General features: G+C 46.1%; 1 protein-coding gene across 1 annotated transcript in view; it reads left to right on the top strand.

Moving 5' to 3' along the window:
• Positions 1–15,960, top strand: part of LOC119400279 (uncharacterized) — an 85,261-nt gene that overhangs the window by 17,056 nt on the left and 52,245 nt on the right. The gene's annotated exons all lie outside the window — the stretch shown is intronic.

Genomic DNA, 15,960 nt, shown 5'->3' with positions numbered 1-15,960 from the left:
ACAGGCGAGACTAATCCGAATTTCTCGCATGACTTCAGGCCAAGCAACGGTTGGCTGCCTCGCTTGACAACAAAGAATGGTACGTTTTCTTGCTTGCCTTGAAGCTGAAGCGAGAGCGTCGCTTGTCCCAGGTGCTGAATGACGTTTCCGTCGTAATTCGTCAACACCGTGCTGCATGGGCGGAGCATGGCTTTTCCGGAACGCAGCTTGCGAAAGTGAGCATACGGTAGTATGTTGGCCTGTGCCCCTGTGTCCACCTTGAGCCGCGTCGGGTGTCCAGCCACGAACGCGTTCACGATCCAGTCTCGCTGCCCCGAGACGCTATCGACGCGCACTGTTAAAATATCAAAGTCTTCTTCCGACTCGTATGCTCCTTGCTGTCCATCGCCGGACCTTGGAGTGCTAACTTCATGAACCCTGGCACTTCTGCAGCATGACGCGAAGTGATTTTTCCTCTTGCATAATGCACAAGCCTTGCCCCACGCTGGGCACCTTCTTGGTTCATGGACCCTTCCGCAGTAGCCGCACCGACCGCGAGTTGAGTTTCTCTCCGGCGTTGCCGATGATCCAGTGACACGGTGCACGTTCACTTCGCTACTGGCAGCGTTCTCAAGAGTCCGGTTTTGCAACGCTGCCACCTCCGCTGCTTTGCAGAACTGTATTGTGGCTTCTAACGTGAGATTCTTCTCGCGCAATAGACGCTCACGGAGCTTTTTATCATGAATGCCGCACACAAGCTGATCACGTACTAAAGAATCTCTTAAGTCACCAAAGTTGCAGGTCTTTGATTTGAGTTGCACATCTCGCAAGAACTGCTCGAATGGCTCCCCTTCTTGTTGATGGCGGGAACGAAACACGTAGCGTTCGAAAGTTTCGTTCGTCTTCGGAATGCAATATTCCTCGAAAGCTTGAATGATGGCGTTATAATCTTCACGTTGCGCTTCCGATAGTGTAAAAGTGTTAAATACCTCGATGGCTTCAGGTCCCGCGACGTGCAAGAAGATAGCACCTTTTTGCGCTGACGAACGCTCTTTGTCCGAGACTGTTGCTTTGAAGAAAAGTTCAATGCGCTGACGGAAGCGTTTCCAATTCTCTGCGGCATTATCAGAGAGCACCAAGCGTTCAGGAGGGGGTAGGCTATCCATGTTTAGCGGACGAGTTAGACTTCTGACACCATGTAAAGAATGACAAGCAAGCACATAGCGTTGCAACTGTAGTCGAACTGGTGGTTTATTGGGCCAACCCGCTGGAGACCAATCCCGAGCCTGTGTTGCCAGACCACCTGGGTGCCGGCCCCCTACCGGTACAGCTACATCGCGCGCTGTAGCCGCTGGAAGGGCGGCAGTTTCGGCGTATCGCGTAAGGTGGTCTACAGCGACGATGGCCCAGCGGTTACCAGCCGACGTCGAGGAAGTGGCCCATACAAATCGATGCCAACGCGCCCAAACGGCCGGTCAGGGCAAGGTAAAGGCTGTAGACCTGCTGGTGACTGGTGCGTTGAAGCTTTGCGGCGCTGACAATCGATGCAGGAGCGAACGAACTTCTGCACGTAGCGGTACATCCCTCGCCAAAAGTACCGTTGGCGAATGCGGTGGTATGTTTTCGATACCCCAGAGTGCGCACACTGCGGATCAGCGTGGAACGATTCGCATATGTCAGAACGGAGACTGCGGGGTATTACTAGTAGCCACTGGCGGCCGTCGGCGTTATAATTGCGTCGGTGAAGGAGGTCGTCGCGAATGGCGAAATGATGGGCTTGACGACGCAACGCGCGAGTGGATGGTGTTGCCGATGGATCAGTGAGCAAGTCTATCAGTGAAGCGATCCACTGATCCTTGCGCTGTTCGGTAGCGATGGTGTGAATGTCGATGGAAGAAACGGCATTGTGAGACATTGAGCTGTGGGTATTGTCGTCAGGCAAGGGGGAGCGCGAGAGTGCGTCGGCGTCAGCATGCTGGCGTCCGCTGCGGTACAGCACGCGGATGTCGTAGTCCTGTAGGCGAAGTGCGCAGCGGGCGAGGCGGCCTGATGGATCCTTCAATGATGACAGCCAGCATAGTGCATGGTGGTCGGTGATGACATCAAATGGGCGACCATACAAATAAGGTCGGAACCTCGTAAGGGCCCAGATAATCGCCAGGCATTCCTTTTCGGTGACGGTGTAATTGGTCTCGGCTTTGGTAAGCGTACGACTTGCATATGCCACGACATATTCAGGGAACCCTGGCTTGCGCTGCGCAAGGACAGAGCGCAGACTCGCAGACTCTCACGAGCACGAGCACGAGGGGCGTGCTCTCCGAGAATAGGCGAAGAGGATGACCCACTAGGAGGTGCTTGAGAGGACGACCCGTTAGAGCGTTCCAATGCTTCTCTACAATTGGTTTAAAGATTTAAAGAGGGATATGTTTAGTGCTTTGGATGAAATTGCAAACCGCATGAAATACGTCCCTGTGGCAATCTCCCAAAACGGAGGCACCGAAGTTTGTCACAGTTTCCGTAGTTAAACTTAAACCTACATTCGAAACAGGCACAACTTGAAGTCTTTTTCTAAGCAATGAATCTTTGCGACACGATAAAAAGTAATGTTCAATAGTTTTTATTTCTTCGCTGTATGAACAGATGGGCGATATCGCCAGACCATCTCTGTGTAAATATAAGTTTAATGGGGGGACACGGCATCGAAATCTAGTAATCATGGCTTCAAACTGTCTAGACTGACTCCATTGAGGTTTCGCTGGAAATTTGACGTGGTGGTATTCCGTCCATTTTGTTATTGTTTCCATCGTATCTGTACAAATTGCTACCTTTCTGTATCTTATCGCGGTTATATATTCTACTTCTGGAAGTTACAAAATTATCGGGCCATCAAGCGATGCTCGTGCTAAAGAATCGGCCAGTTCATTTATTTCTAACCCACAGTGAACTGGAACCCATACTATTTGAGGCGCTTTAGTTGTGGTGTTACTAATGTGCGAAAGTCATTAGGGATCGTGAGTTTTCTGAAGCTGTAAGAGCTCTACACACCGAAAGACAATCTGTTATTATGATTGCCCTGTTTTCATCCGAAAGGTGTTTTCGAAGCGCCAAAATAATAGCCACGAGCTCCGCTTCAAAAACGGCAGTAAAATCTGGTAGCCTTACAGAGAATGACCAGCCAAGCAAATTGTAGGCAATTCCTACGCCTGCTTTTTCATCACTCACTTTTTCATTATTCATTTTGTTCCGCTATAATATGTATTTAAGTCAAGACCAACTAGCCCAAATTTCAGCTTTAACTGGCTATTATGTTATTAGTTTCTGCATGTACCGGGTAATCTTGTAGCCTGTTATTTAAGAATCTGCGAGATTGGAATTTAAATTTCAGTGGGAAAATCTCATCGTATTCTATCGCAATATTTTGGTTCAAGCCTTTAGTTACAATTACCTCAATAATTTGCAAATGTATACTTTCCACTTTCTTTTGTAGAAAAATTATCTGGTGTGTGTGAAACCATGGCCATAGAGTAAGAAAGGAAGAGTCTGGGTCGCTGGTAAAGGCACACTCAGATCTTCTTGCCGGTAAGCTATAAGGTTTTAGAAATTATATGCACCGGAGAAGGTGTCGAATACCGCTCACTCATCTTCCTCTTCTACTATATATGTGTGCGCACGCAAACAATAAATCAAACATTATCAGCATTCGGAACCCGTCTTTTGTTCTCTCTTTTTTCGGTGTCAAGCTTCCGGTAAATTTTGTAAACCAACGTGGCCACAAACCAAGCTGAATTTCTTTTGCATGCAAGTTTTTGTACTTTGAGCAGAATTAAATGCGAAAACGAGTCGCGCACTTATCTGATGAGCAAGAGAAAAGCCGCATTTGCGAAATACATAGATATATATCAAAGGAGCAAAAATGATATTGCAGCATTTATGGGACGCGCTTTTCCTGATGATAATGACGCTCGCCATCCTCACAGCTATGTTCGAATATTACTATTTTTTAATAATACGAAACGTCTCAAGGTCTGTCCCCTAACGATGACTTTCGCCCAATGAAGTTGTCATTATTACAGGTGCCTTGTCGGTTTGTCCACATTTAACGTCCGCAAAACAATCACATCAACTTAGGATATTTCAGAGCCTTGTGCCATGTAGCATAACAGAAGTTCGGTTGCTATGGGTCCCCGGGCATGTCGGAATCTTTCTAAATGAAGCAGCTGACTCACTCGCTACGACGTCTTTAAATGGTCCGGTGTTACATGTAGTACCCCTTTTTTCTTTCATTACCGGAGAGAGATTCAAACGTCTGTTATCCTTAAAAAAAGCCGGAAATACTCTGATACAACCAGAGGAGTACCGGCACTTACAATTCCCATGGAACACCATTGAATGTCTTTCTCGACAATGCGAGGTGACTCTTACAAGCTTTCGCTGTAGAATAGACCGATCTCACCGCGAGTTGCACTACGCCACCGCTGCCGCAGTGCATGCCGGTACTTGTAGTACTCGGTACGTTCAGCTGCCTACAGCTTGTGCATTGGCGAGCTGCATTACCGAGCTTTAGCGGTCTTATTTAGATGAATTGCGATGGTTGGGTTGACGTGCTATGTGCTGGGATGCTACAACAGGAGCTTGAAGCAAAATGACTCGGATTTTACGTGTTCTCAAAGGACTACAAGCTCCGACAGGAATGTGTGCGACAGTCAACGAAGTCGGACAGAGAGGCAACTACCGCGCACTTTCTTGTTCAACGTGTTTGTGAACTCCCTGTGCATGATGCATCGTGGTTTAGCAGTGCCCCATTGCGTCATAACAACCTTGCTGCGCGAACGATGGACCGATCAGCGACAGCAAAAGTTCATACAACGCGAGCTCGATCCCCTTGCCGGGGCGATCGCCGCCAGCGGCGACAGATTGGATACAACGTCCTTTCCGGGCTCAACAGATAATGCTTTAATATATAGGGAGAACTAAACCGACCTCTCACCAAATGCGATGACGACTGTCAAGCGTCTAGCATGAACGATCCTGTAATACAAGCCAAGATTATAACTGCATGCTGTGTACAGCTTGCGCCGTGGAACGCACGGCGAAAACTCGGCCGTGCCGGCATCGCAGCCAACTCCGCCGCCGGGATTTCCCTATTCCTTCCAATATGCGATATTACTGTGAACGCATCGTAAAGCGGGCAACAGTGGTAGCAAAGCTGAACTTTATGAGCGTAGGCTATTAACCGTACACTGCCGTTTCGAAGCGGTAGGCCTAACGATGATACCGGCGCCGAGCCACCGGCTGAGGCCGCCGCCGCCAGCCGGAGCGAGCTACTGCTTATCCGCCGCATTGCGTGTGTCGCCAAAATATCTTACTGACTCATCCATCTCTTGTACAGCAGGAAATATTATGCAATTCACGAGATTTTTGTGATGTTAACCTTTGACAAACGGCATGAGCGGCCAGTCACCGTTTAGCGGACGCGCCTCTAACCTGCTTCACGGCGACCGTTTTATCTTCATTCACGTTTAACTTATTACTGTGATCGAAGACCTGCGTTGACAACACAGTCTACATGGAAAGTGTCGCCTCGACAAAAAAAAAATGCGCAATAATCTTTTTTTTCTCTCCTGTTGTATAGCGGAGAGCTCTACGCAGTTTTCCGGATACTAAGCTTGTGTCGCTTGCGTGCTTGCGTTCACTGAAGAAGATATTTGCTCTCATGACGACGGGAACGCGATTTCTTTTTTTTATTACTAATATTTATTCAGCAAAACGACGCAAGCTCATCAACCCGACGAGACGACCTCGTCACATGTAAGCACTATCAACTGTTCTTTCTTTTTTCTTTTAGCGCTAGGATGCAGTTAACCTGAAATAAAATAACATACACTGGAGGTGCGGACACAGTTTTCCACCGCGTTCAATCGTCTTGCGTGTCGAGGATTGGTGCAAAACGCCAATATACCTGAAACACGCACCAAGCAGCCGCACCAGCAACGCACCGAGAACTACAACTAAGATGGCGGCAGTGCCACTGTCGGAAACTCGCGCATGCGCAGATGGTCTGGTGAGATCGGTCTATTCCCCGGTTAAATTATTACCTGCGTAAATCTGGCTTCTAATTAAGTAATCTATGTGCACTTTGTAATGAACCGGAAACAAGAGATCACTTTTTTCTATCATGCCGCCGTTTAGCTTATTTCGTAGAACGTTTCTTGAAATGCCGACTGGTAGGCTGGGTTTACCATTTACTACTTCTAGCCTGTTGTCGTTTGGAGCCGATCGGTTTGGGACTAGCCGCAGAGCTATAATGGCTGCGCTGCACAAATTTATTCAAGCAACCGGAAGAGTATGCTGCTAGTGCTACCGACCACCGAAACCAACTCTTTTATTTCCTTTTTTATTATTATTTTTTATTTTTTCGATCTTTATCCTAGGTTTTTTTTTATTTCTTAACTCTTTCACTTTTTATTTACATCGCGTTCTGTTCTTCTTTCCTTTTGACGTTTCAGAGTGTTTTGCATTTCTTTTTATATTTGTCAATGTCGCCAGTTCCCCTCGTGGGTATGAGCCCGTCTCCTTTAGGCGACAAACAAAGAAACATACAAACAAACAAACGGAAGGAAGGAATCATCACCAGCACCATCATTATCATCATCGTCATCTTGTCTCGAGGCTGACTCAGCGTACGGAAGTGAATCGCGCTCGTTCTCTTCAGACCCCCGTCTGTCCTTCGATAGCTTATCTGCGATTTGAACAGGTGAGTGCGTTCTCTGCGTCGTATTTTCAAACTGATTGGTGCATATGCTTGGAAAGGCGTACGAATGTGTTACTCACGAAAGAGTGTCATATCGTAGGCCATCTAGGATAACGGATCCTTCAAATGGCTTTTTCTGAAATCATGCAAGGCGTTAGGCTACAGCTATGGTTAGTATTTGGTAGGATAATTTAAAGGAAGGACTTTGTTGCGAGAGAGCTAAGCACAATTGCAGATTACCTTTCTGGCAAGCCGTATTTTAGTCACCGAGGAGTTGTTGCAAAGCATCGCCTTCCATGACTTGTCCACCGGCGCGTCGGCCATTGCGACGGCGGCGCCCCATGTTGGTCTGTTTGATTTCTATGCAACCATCGGAAGACACGCGGGCTCCTTTGCCTCCTTGGAGTATGAACGCTGGCCTTGTAGCGTGCTTTTCGGAGCCCGACACGCGCGTTGCGTCAGATTACGTTTGCGTCTTCAGTATTGTCAACCTCAGTCAGATTTTTGTACCCGTATCCGATAACATCCTATCGAAACATTGCATCGTTTTCGGGCCTCGGTTCTTGCGGCCAACCAGCATTTGAAGGAAACGCGTGGAGCTCTCGACTTAGATTTCACGGAAGAATTGCCACACTGGCAACACCGCGTACCTGTTCCTTTTTTAAAAGCGGAGCAGTCCTAGGGCTGGAACTGACGACAGATGAGTGTCCATCGTGTCACGCTGCAGCTCCCAGACACAACTATAAATGGCGTGACTACCTCAGTCGCGGTTGAAGCGGTATTTCTAGGTGGGGTTGGCTGGAGAGGCGTCACCCAATGCGAGGCCTCGCTGGGTACTAGTAGGAGAAGCACGGTAGAGACGCGGCGACCGGCTATGGGTATAAGTGCGGGACGTTTATGGGCGCCGCGCGCTTTTCGTAGATGGCCGGGACTTCTGGTGCGCCCGAGGATGAAGCCAGTCGACGCAAGTGGCAGTGGCAGCTGGCACGAGAGCGCATCGTCGTTTCCACAGCTTTCACTGCGTGGCACTGGCTTTAAGTTTTTTTTTCTTAGCGAGAACTTCGTTTTTAGCTCTAATACACAGGCACACAATTTGAACCGCGCTCCGCATCCCGGCTTTCATTATACTGCGTAAGCTGTGCCATGAGATAATGGCATTCAAAATGTTATCGCTTCATGTGTTGTTGCAGATGCCGCAGCAGTGTACAGCGCGCAAATTATCAAAATTTTGGTACATCGGTGGCTACATAACGATTCGCATTATATAATAATGCGGTGTCATATCTTGCTGGTCACATTTCAAAGACGAAAGGATGTGTTTAGCACTTCTGATACATGGTCGTGTAAGGTATCATGATGATTAGCCCAAGTGACCCTCTATTCTATGTCATTCTTGTGGTGTAATGGTTTCGGTTCCGTTTTCGGAACCTGTTCTTCTGCCCTCAGGGGGCGCACTTTCATTGTATATAGGTAGACGCACTGATGTGAATAAAGTGTTGCGCTTGGGTCTCGGCCGCTGCTGCTTCCTTCTTCCCGGCCGGCGCTCTGGACGCCGGGCCCTTTGTTCTTCGTCATTGTCGGCGTCCCGTACGGCCGCGTCGACACAACAATTCTATACCTTCGAAATAATTCATTAGGACGCTTCAGCTCGCAGTGTTGGAAATATAGAGGCGCAGTAATGCACTAGTCTCAAAATGAGAATGTGGGTGGTTTGGGGTTCGCAATCAACATATGGAAACTTCATTATCTTTTCACTTGCGTTACCCCTTTATTGCCTATTTACTATACTTGACCGAAAAGCTACAAATGACCGCGACACTTTCTTTGGTGTCTTTATGTGCTGGATACGTACGCTTGTTAAACGAAAACGGGGTCACTCAGTCGATTAGCCTTCTCTAGCTGATGACGTAACGCACTCCGCAACTTGAGGTTATTCGCTGCTGTAAAGGAAATTTATGCGACTAGCATTGCTTATTATAGGTGACCGGCAAGTAATAAAGGAAGCTACAGCTTGTCTCTTGAACGACACCTTAATAAACCATATAAAAGCTCGAACATTGTTTGGTGAAGCCGATGGTGGATGAACGACAACAGTACCATATTTTAACGCAATAGCTTTAGAGAGCTCGCGTCGCAGAAATTCCGGTGTCGGCGTCGGTGTCGGCACCGTTGGTTGTGAGCGAAAAATCGTCCGTGAGCAAAAAATCGACAAAGAAGCAAATAAAATAAAGAATAATATCTTCGGTCCCATTGAGGATCGAACCCGGGCCGTTCACGTGGCAAACAGGTGTCCTACCACAAAGCCACGATGTTACTTGCGGCAGCTTCGGAAAAAAACACTACATAAATGCCATGTAGTGGAAGGAGTCTCCTTAACGCATTTTGTTCGGCAGGTGTCACGCCGTAGGTTGGTATGCAATACAACTCAGCGCATGTTTTAAAAGCAATGCGGAACAATGCAAAGAAACAAAATTCAAGGGATTTAGCAGTAAAAGCGAGATGAATACGTTAGCGACACTTATAATCACCTCTAATTACCGCGGAATTCCTTGACAACCAACAAAACAAAGAAAACAATGTCATTACTAACCACCACTACAGCCATCGATTAGCCAAATATAGTTAGAGCTGCTACTGTGCGAGTAAGTATGGCAGCTTAAAGGCTACAGCGCACAAAGACGGGGACAACAGAAGAAAGCACAAGACGAAGCGCCGAAGTGCAACTGATGCTTTTGTGGCGACCACTGCGCATAGACCTACGCAGCCTCCGTCTCGTCACTGATTAGCCCGGCGTGATACAGCTACTTGCTTCAACACGCTTCCGATAAAAGACAGCGCCACGCAGTTTCGTCGGAGGCTTACGTCACCACTACTGGCTATATAACCCAAGCTACCAAGCTTGGTTGCATGTTTGTTTCTCTAACCTTCCGAAGCGCAGCATCGGCATGCTTGCCCTGCTGCTGCTATTACGTTAATAAACATCGTTTTGTTTTATGTTGGGATCCGTCCTTCACCGACTCCGCATCCCACACTTTATTCTCTCAAGGAGGAAACTTATATGCGCACTTCAAGCCAATGAAAGCAATATTAGGCACAGCACGAACACGAGATAAAGTTACAATAAACCTAACACTCATTATTTTGCACACAGCCTAAGACATGTTTACGTTCAAAAATTATATCTCCTTAGTGAAGAGGGTCACAGAGGGAGTGCTCACACAACTGTCTTTTTGGCGATCAATTTCATACGCTTCAATCACTTCACGTGTCAGCTTTTCCCTATCCTTTCTGATTACCGAGCACTGCCCGAAAAGTGGTTCACAGGTACAAGTCCTGCAGAGCATTGACAAGTGGCCTGATATGACTGTCTTTCCTACCAAATTCTTACGCTCCCTGAGCCTATCGTTGAGACATCTACCGGACTGTCCAATATACCTTTTCCTGCAGCTCAAGGGCAGCGAGTAGACTACACCTTCTTCACAGACAACTCACTCCCCATGTCTTTTGGCGCATCCTTCTTTTTAGGGGCGAAGCTCCTTAAGGCGGCACCCGTTCGTCCCTCGTAGTCGTAGTCGTAGTGCGTAACCAGTCTTACGCTTTGACCTCCAAGGTGGTGCCGGTGGGAGATTTTTCCTGTGCGTTGTTGAACAATAAAAAATTCGCAGCGTGCGCGTTAACTAAAAGCCGAATTCTTCTGTCTCTCATTCCCCATTAGCAGCCATTGGCATGTTCCAGTAGGAAACGTTAGTAGAAGTAGAAGTGTAAGAGTTAGCTAAAAGCCGACTTCTTCTGTCTCTCATTCCCATTAGCAGCCATTGTTTACCTCCAAGGTAGTGCCTGGTGAGATTTCTCCTGTGCGTGATTAAACAATCAAAATTTTGTTCAAAACGCCGTTGATTGATCAAATAAACCAACGAAAGACGCCAGATGTTTTGTAAAAGCAAAACGAAAGAACGCCAGATGTTTCTAAAGCAAAATGAAAAGACGCCAGCTGCTTAACGAAAGACGCCAGATGTTTTCTGAAGCAATGGTTTTCTAAACAATGAAAATTCACAACGTACATGTAAAATTAAAGTGAGCTGCAAGTCGTCATAACTCATCGAACCTTTAGTATAAACGCGCCCGATCTCACGTCGGTGATGATGTACTGGGCAGAATTCACGGAAGATTCACGGTTTACCGATGAACCTCCGCAGCTTCGCCCACTCATCATCATTCACTCCGTGGATATGCTGTGATTTTTTTTTGTTGCCATCAGTATGGCAGGCTTAAAATAGCAGGTTTGATAACAATTAATATAAACAATTTTCAGTTGCCATCCCTAAAGCTGAAACCTTACATGTAAGGGAACAGTTGTGCTCATCACAATCGGACATTCGAGTCAGTTTCATACAACTTTCTGATGCAGCGCAATCTACATGATGGACGTCTATCCCGTGGCTCCTATTTCGGCAATGGGCACGGCATCGAGCACACAGCAAAGCGTCAGCGAGGTGCCACTATCATCGAACGCCTCATCGAGGTTCTCCTCAGGTAAGAAATTGCCACAATCTTATATCTTTACGAGTTGCAAGCCAAGTACGGAGACCCGCGCCGGGAATGTAAACAACCGCGTTTTACTGTAAATATATTTTGTTGCCAGGAAAGCGCTTGCGGTGAAACGTGCACGCTGTGTGATGATACAGTGACTCAAGAGTGCCAAGTAATCTTTGCCACCTCTGTGCTTAATTTTTCCCCCAGCAAGCAAAGACGACGAGGTGTAAGTACGCACTTTTGGCTCTAGCGTTAATTGAAGGTCGTTGTACACTGTTGAAGAAACATATTGAGAAAATGTAGTAAATACGGTATTTAATACGCCCTTGACCCGATTAATATGTTTCTCTAACGTTTTCTCCTTTAAGGATAGGAAATGTTGACGTTACTACTTCGCGTGTCAGGGTTACTTGCGTACGTGACGAGTTAGCAAACCTTATTACCTCTATCGACCTGTTATGCCATGCTCTAACTGTGGCAGTGTTTTATGCTCCATGAACACATATGCAAGTAGCGAGGTTTAAAAATGAAAGACCAACACATCAAATGTAAGTCTGCGGTATTGGTTAGCTCACCTGCAAAACATGTGCTACCCTATAGTAGCGTTACCTATACGCTTTTCGTTGCTTTTAAGTATGTCACGTGGAAATCTTGGTATTCTGGGCGTGCCTCTATGAATGTGTGTTCGTAGATGATCTGAGGATGCTACCGTGGTGTATTTTATTTTTTCAGGGTAAACACGAAGAGACAATACCGGTCTCAGTTTTTATTAGACCTTTTCAGGGTAATAAAGTTAATAACATTGTATTCCTACTACCTGTAGGTGATAACTAATTAGTGTCATGGTAGTAAACTATTAACTTGACAGTTACTACACTGGCAGCAAATCTTGTGACAAGCGCTCGTTACCACGAAGTACGACATCTTTTTTTTTTTGAACAGTGTACATTCTCGGTGAATACTTAAGCAGCCTTATTAATAATAATATATGGGGTCATGGAATATTACGGCAATCAGGCTCATACATAGTCGTTCTTTTATATTCTTTTGCGCAGTGACGCTGGCCCGAGAGCCGCTACAATGGTGATCGGTGTGATGATCGCCCTCGCAATGATCGTCATGGTGGTGACGGTGATCACGTTAGCAAGCAGTAAGAAGCGTCTGATCTTCCCTAACTCATTGCTTATACGTCTTAGCAAAGTTAAGACGGGATAGCTTGCTGTATATACGTATGCACCTTACTTTACGAGAGCATTATGCGATGGGGCATTTATTCGTTTTCATTTCTGCTAAGCATATTCAATTTATAGCAAAGATGCGCGGAATGCTCAGCGAGTTGGTGATTCATCTTAAAATGGTGGTGCAAAAAAGAACAATACCACAAGAAGAAAAAACGCAGAGACGGGGCGAAGCTTTTATAACTCACGGATATCATAACTCTCAAGACTCATGGAACGCTTCCTGTATAACGACCAGAATGCGTTCCTGCACTTGCATATGCCCTCTACGGGAGGGCAGGTGCGCGTACGTCCGCTGTGTACTGTGTACCGGACGGAAGCCGGCAAGCTATCCTAGAAATAAATTGAAGCAAAACACAAAGGTGAGGTAGTTAGTATTGGTTCATACTTATATATTAAAAGCTGTGTAACGACAGGGACAAGAAAGGCCACTAAACGAGTGCTTACTCATAGCTCAGGGCTTCATCGCTTCAGAAGAAAATATATAGCTAAAATATATACATAAGCACAGGCGTATGTCTATGCATCTCCTGTGTTTTTGCTTTGTCCGCAGTGCGCATGCGCGGGTATCAGGCGAGCATTTGATTTAGGTATATATATTTTTTGAAGTATTCAAGCCTTCAGTTTCAGAAAGCGCTCGTGTTGGGCCCTTTCATGTCCCTGTTGTCTTAGCACATTTAATATATAAGAATGCTGGAAAGCCAGATCTAATTGACACAGTAGGGCTAAGCGTCAGTGGGTCTGCCGTCTTCGTCGGGAAACACAGTGAGGGGCGCAGCGAACAAGAACAATGTCAGTTTCGCCTAAAGGTCAAAGCAATGAATTCGACAGCGACAAATTGGAATGTCTATACGAGGTAAAGCTAGCAGATCCTTTAGCATCCTGACTGGTGTAGCTCTACCAAAAGCTGCCGCCGCAGCGAGCAAAGTGACCTTCGTGCTGTCTATCGCTTCAATGCAAGCTTGGCGGTGGAAACTAAGAGGGTTCAAAGCTATCAGTGATTTGCTAATCCCTGTCGAGGTGCGGCGACCGCGCCCATCCGATCAAAGTGCGCAGTACTTGGTTGAACTGCGTACTTTGATGGTGGAACGGCAGACCCCACGGGACTTTCGCGCGATGTAGGTTGGCCCGTGCATGTCAAAGCCGCTTCAGCCGCGATCGTCGGTTGCCCTCGCACTTTTGAACTCGCACGTAGAACATTCAATGTTATCGCCTTTGGACTTTATACGAACCCTTACGACGGCGCCGATGCCGAATGCAGAAATGCACATGGAACGTTCATATAATTGCTATCACAATAAAAAAGACTACCACAGCGATCTCCTTCGCTCGTGGTATCCGCCACAAGTGTTATATAGAAAATATTGCGCTTGAGTAAGCTTAATAAACTGGTACTGTTATAAAACTCACCTAGCGTGTGTTCTTAGTCTTCGAGCATTAAGCAAATTTGAACTCCAAAAACTTGTCAATGGCTTCAGCGTGACTGAATAAGTGCTGCTCAATTCTCAGCATCGAGATCCAACGACAAGACAACCTGGAACGACGCGGAGCCTGACATCACTGAAGAGAACGTGAGGGGTGGCAGTGGCCTAACGGTGATCGTGCCTGAATTCCGGATTCCAAGTACGCCACACCCACTCACGACGAAGTCGACAGCCAAAACAAGCACTGAGGAAGCAAGCACTGAGGGAGACAACACTGAAGAAAGCACCGAAGTGCCATTTACGGCTCCAGAGACATTGAATCCAAAGCCCACTACCACGGAACTTCCAACTACACGGGCCAAGAGTGAGTACACCAGCAACAAAAAAAAAAAAACTCCTAGTATGCGAACTGTGATTTTACATTGATTTGAAGCCTATCCTGGGCATTAAAGAAGGCATTATTGTGAATCATATAATAGGCTTTCAACGAGTCGTTAATGTGAAACCTATTATTGGCATTAAATGAGGCAATAAACTAAAGCCAAGTATTGGCATAAGCGAAGCATTAAACTGAAGCCAGGCATAAGTTAGGCATGATTGTGAAGAATATAATATGAATTAAATGGACCATTAATGTGAAGCATTAGGTATTCAACTACGTATTAACCTGAAGCATAGTGTAAGCATTAACCGAGGCAATATTATGAGGCATATGATAGGCATTAAATGAGGCCTCAATGGGAAGCCTATTATAGGCATCAAATGAGGTATTATTGTGAATCGCATTAAGGGCATTAAAGAGGTCTTCCTAAGAACATGCTAATTAAGATGATACAAAGACCACATTAAGTAAGCCGCTTCGTGCTCAGACCAGGCTAATTAAGATTACACTAATCCCAAAAATATAATAGGACTGAGCTAATTAAGACACTAGTCATTATTACACTGGTAATTAAGACCACTATAATTATGCTCATGATTAGCATGAATGTTAAGTAGCTCCGTGCTAATTAAAATCTAAGTTAAGCGGGAGCTAATTAAAATTATCTTCAATATGACCGTACTAAATTAGACCGAGGTAATTTGCATCGTGTTAATTGAGGCCTCAATAATTTACAGTTTAGCCAGTTTCGGCCAAGCTGACATGGTCGTCGCTGCGAAGCACACCAAGCAGACTAAGTTGACGTTCAGCATCATAAAAAAATTGGAAAAAGCCAGGGAATCTCAAGCTCCACTTGGGGCTCCAGCCTTGCGTCGCAGTGCATGCTGACCGCATTTTTTCTCTTTAGTTCCCCTTTAAGGCTTCGTTTTCAGACTTTATTTTTCATGAACTTACGCAGAAGACACGTGGGCTGGCCTGATCTGCACCATAGGAACGAAGCTCAGCGCCCCAGAAATACTCCCAGATGATAGGTTGTGCAATTACCTATACTACGACTCCGTCTACAAGAAAGGCCCCACGCCATTTGACCCTGGTCATCTGGATCCCGCCTTGAGCATCTTCCTGGGCCATCTTTCAAGATTCAATTACACCGCTACCGGTATTGGCTTCGCATTCAAGTAAGCATATGTGTTTTCCTCAGTCTTCACTCAGTCCGTTGGCTAAAATACTAAATCAGCTGTTTTCAAGCATGAAATGTCTATCTCCCTCTGTCGGCGATCTTCGTGTAACCATGAGACAAAATACAGGGCCATTATCCGGGAAAGAGGAGACCACCCGGGCACCGCTGCGAGAACAAAACTAGAGAATCCAGGCAATCAGTCGAAAGTTTAAATAAAACGCGGTCTGTGGCGCCAACTCTTTGCAGGACCGCGTGTAATGCAGTGTCCAATGCCCAAACAAGTTACAATGATTTGAAATGCGAAGCGTTTCTTAGCGAGCCTTTGGCACTTTGAGCGTTTATCTATCTATCTATCTATCTATCTATCTATCTATCTATCTATCTATCTATCTATCTATCTATCTATCTATCTATCTATCTATCTATCTATCTATCTATCTATCTATCTATCTATCTATCTATCTATCTATCTA

The sequence above is a fragment of the Rhipicephalus sanguineus genome, chromosome 7 (genome assembly GCF_013339695.2).
Source record: "Rhipicephalus sanguineus isolate Rsan-2018 chromosome 7, BIME_Rsan_1.4, whole genome shotgun sequence".
Taxonomy (NCBI): Eukaryota; Metazoa; Arthropoda; class Arachnida; order Ixodida; family Ixodidae; genus Rhipicephalus; species Rhipicephalus sanguineus.
The sequence above is the reverse complement of the archived record's forward strand: the minus strand, read 5'-3'. Positions and strand labels throughout refer to the sequence as shown.